Source organism: Astyanax mexicanus, chromosome 19 (assembly GCF_023375975.1).
Source record: "Astyanax mexicanus isolate ESR-SI-001 chromosome 19, AstMex3_surface, whole genome shotgun sequence".
Classification (NCBI taxonomy): Eukaryota; Metazoa; Chordata; class Actinopteri; order Characiformes; family Acestrorhamphidae; genus Astyanax; species Astyanax mexicanus.
This window is the reverse complement of record NC_064426.1, coordinates 26,153,497-26,158,059: the sequence shown is the minus strand read 5'-3', so window position 1 is coordinate 26,158,059 and position 4,563 is coordinate 26,153,497.

The following is a 4,563-nucleotide window of genomic DNA, read 5'->3' as shown; positions in this document are numbered from 1 at the left end:
GTTTGTAAAGATTATTTGCCTCATTTCATATACTGTCAATCATTTCATCAATAAACACATACATCATGGCCTCCGAAGAGTACAGCAGGGTAAAGCGCTGCCTTATGATAAGTAGAACGTTGGTCCAAAACCGAGGCAAGGTCATGGAGCTCGCCATCAGCAGCTGGAGTCCGAGAGAGCACAATGGGCCTTTTTCCCTCTGGGTGGGCAGGTGGCGCTTTTTCCCTCATCACTCCAAAGGGTGATATCAGTCAGCACAGGCATCTGTGAGCTGATGTATCAGAGCTGAGTCGCTGCGCTTTCCTCCAAACGCTCTGGCTGTAATCCTACATCAGCAGCAGTTCCAAAAGAGGCCTGCAACAAAGGAGGCGTGGTTGTTTTTTTTACCCTCCTGGTGTTGGGGTATCATTAGTGATAGGCGGAGTGCAGCTGAGCGGTTGGGAAAATAGGCATAGCTAAATTGGGGGAAAAAAGCAGGATTATAATAATTAAATCAATACATATATTGTTAGGTAAAAAAACGTTTAAAAAAGTCAATGTAGGTCATTTTAATGCATTTTATTGGTCTATTAATTACAATATTTTAACATAATGGCAGAACAACTAGCCTGCTGTGTCAAACATTTGTATACTAGTGTAAGCACAAGGTTATGAAGCTTAGATAGAGTGGACAGTTTCTAGATAAAAAAAGATACTTTTCAAGATTTTTAAGCAAGATTAGTGGGAGGGATAAGAGGGATGAGAAAACAACCAATAAAGAACAAATGACAACAAGATGTTTGGTGGCTGTCCAGCAAATGAAATATAAAAACCTTTAAGAAACAAAAATAAAAAAATGAATGGGAATAAATAGGTGGAATGAGGGATGCATACAAAAAGAGAAATAAATGAGTCTGGGCCAAAATTACAGTACATTTATTGTTGGGGGACCTATTCTGAGAAAAAAAGTCAACAATAGGTTGATGTCAAAGATTACTTTCTGATCAGCACAATCCTAAGTTAATATCTGTGTAAATATTCCCAAAGACTATTAATGAATAGATTAGCCACTGGTTGAAAAAATGAATAGGAGTTCTCATAGTACTCAGTACATGATGTCTGTTATGGATATAGATAGTCCAACAAACAAAAGAGCCAATCAGCTTGTTGCTGCTTATGCTATAATTGGAGGAGGCTTAGCTTCAGCCCCACCTGGAAATGAAGATCAGCACAAGAGCAGCAGCAACACCAAGCCAAAAAAAAAAAAATGCAATTTTCATTCATTATTGAGGCAAAAACTATTAATTAGTTTTTGTTAGATTTTAGTGATTTAAAATATGTTGTGATTTAAAATAAAGTCTGTCCCTATTCCAAAAGACCTGGCCTGGGCGTCCAGGGCTTTAGCCACGAATAATTTTCTAGCAGCCCCGAAACGTTTCGCTCAGCTCAGCTGTATTATTAATGAGGAGACAGGCCACTGTCTGTGAATGGAAAATCACTTAACGCCAATCACGGAGCCAGTCCAAGGATAAAGTTCCACCTCTTAGGAGAAATTTCCAATCAGCTTGCTGGTTTTGCGGATCGCGGTGGGCTAGTAGGGAAGCCCTCCCCGCCCCGCCTTGCTGGGAAGGATTTTTGACGGGTCTTGCAGCGGGGCTGTTGCGCTGATGTTAAAACTAATCTGGATAAATGGCGATTTTTTTAAAGAAAGGTAACAGAGCTAACCATGTAAACTGTGATGATATGTTTCTGATAGCTGGTTAAAAAGACTAATCTCTGAATCAAAACACACAGATGAGACCCACTGTGTGATTAATAAATTATAGCCTGTGACAGTCAGTTAGCTTTAGAATTAGCTAGCTTAGATAGTTAAAGTTTTAGAAAAAAAAACTATATATGTTTAACTTGAGACTTGTTGATGTACCTGATCAGCAAAAAACTATTTCATTTTCAAATTGTTTGTATTAATTTAGGATTGCAGGACTAACTTTAAGCATTAAATAGCAAACATGTATTTAGCTAGCCAGTTAGCTAGAAGCTGGATGTTGTGGATAGCCAGAATTTAGTACTATACTTAGTTTAAATGAGTTTCTTAACCCTGGTCTCTGCCCCTGGATCTTAACATACCCAGGCAACTCCCCTGCTGGTCTTGTATGAGTGGAAATAACTGTCTGCTAATGTGGTAATGTGTAAAGATGGACGCTATGTAAACAGATTTGCCTATAAAGGGTTTGATAATAAATGTAAATACAGTAAATGTGGGGCATTATTAGCTTGGTAATTTGTGATAGGGAGGTGAGTGAGACTAGTGAGAGAAATATGCACAATGTTCAGACCTGAGTTTGGCACAGAACGCAATGCTGGGTTCAGTGTGGTGCTGTACGGATCAGTGCCTCAACAGCACCCACAGCAAATCCGCCCCACACACAACCCTCCACCGGCAAGGTCATCAGCAGAGTCTGTTCTGAGCAGAAATAAGTGACCCATAGTCAGTAGATCAGCGTTTCTAAATGGCCCTGAAGCACCTTTATGAGATTCCACTGAACCATGGACATTTAGCTTTGATTCTAAACGTCATGAAAAATGACTACAGTAAAACGTGTCTATGCTGCAGATTCATGAATAAAGTTACTGAGGAAAGTGGACTAATTAGGGCTTCACACACATACATTCAAAACATTGAGGCTGAGCACGCCCAGTTCATCCACTGTCTTTTGAACCATACCTGGAACAAACCAGTTAGAGTGAGTTACAAGGATGGTCCTTACATGTTCCCTAGAACCCTGAGGGCTAGTGTTTCAATATAAAGACCTACTAATAAATACATTGCATCATTTGTTTTTTTCCATTTTTCATGAGTTTGTGTCTATATCATTTGAACACATTGGCTGCTGTATACTGCTTGCTTTAAAATGTTAGTGTAACCCTGAGTTAACTATAGTTCCTGCTTTAGGCGATAATGAGTGATAATATTAGGTGGTCAAGCTAGAAAAATCACCCACATCATTTTAAGACTAATATATAAAGATCAGCTTCGTCATTCTGGCTCACATCCCTTTTCCACCAGTGTGATACATTAAAACTCATGTAGCAACAAAAGAACAAAAATAATAGAAATGTATGGAACAATATTCAAATTGAGGAACAACATTAAAGGCTAAAATATGGGAGAATTTCAGGAAAAAATTGATTGTTGGCACATAATGTTGCTGTCCCAACAAAAACAAGTATGTCTATTTTTGTCAACACAAACTGTCCCTTAAACTTTGTCAAAATGTCTTGATAAATGGACATACAGAAATTCTCCCAAATTACCTAAAATAAACTTTTTTACACTGACTTACATTGAAACCTCTCTCATTTAAAGTTGCTGTTTGGGAGATACACAGGCTTCATTTCAGTAGACAAACTTTGTCAAATAAAAAGCACATGTGCAAAAACTAGCTTTTTCCACCAAGCTTTAGCATCTTAGCTAAAAATATTATTACAGTTTTAAAATATAACTGTGTTAAATGGTATAAATTAGTTTGTCAGACTTGCTCCTTTCTTGCAAAGGGAATTAAGCCATTTTACTGGAAATTAGTCTGTTCCACCTTCCACGGCCCTGCAGCTACCGACCTTGCTTATCATCAGGACTAAAGTGTTAGCAACAGGCTGCTGGCCTCAAACAACATTACACTATTAGCATTGCTAATGTCCCATTAGCCTCACTACCATACCACCTTCACGACCACACTGTTACTACTAGGGCTGCACAATACTAAAAATTCTTTGCAAGAATTCTTTTGTCTGCAAAAAAACAAAACGAAATTTTCACAAGATTTTACCAGAATTTAATTATTCAGCATGTAATTTTATTAATTATCCAAAATGGAAATACAATGAACAATATTGGGCAGAATCAATCTGTCTGTGGTAGATATGTCATGGAAAATGAGAACAGTGTAAATTTTCCATCAAATTTTGTATCAAGCAACAAAAAGTTATAACATTTATTTAAATTTGTCTTACATGACACTGAATGTCCTGTGATGTCGATATTCAAATGATATATTGTGCAGCATTAATTACTACTGTTGTAAAAAGAAAATGAAAGATGGGTTACCCCCATCCACCATCCGGGGTACAACTCCCCTGCGTGTTCGTTTTGATGGAGAGAGTCGCAGACAGGTGGAGTGAAGTTGAAAGCAAACCAAGCATTTTATTACAAAATACTGAATTCAGGAGAACCAATACATACAAGACAGTTAGCAGCCATCAAATAGTAAAAGTTCTGACCCCCCTCTGATCTGACTCCATGTTTATACCCCAAATGACGTGAAACCTGCTGATGAGGCGTTGCTAAAATCATAGCATGCATAATTTCACGTGTTAGTAATCCGTTTCACGTGTCTGATCAGACCAATGCTTGGCCCTGAGTGTATTCTCCCAGAATTGGACATTGTGGCATTATCTGTGTGCGTGTGCGTCACTCCCCGCTTTGAGACAGCTGCAGGTTTAGGGAGGCACCCACACACAGAGAAGGTCGCTTTGTCCAAGAGCCTCCTCTGTATCAATTTAGTTCATACAGAGTGTACCAGTCGA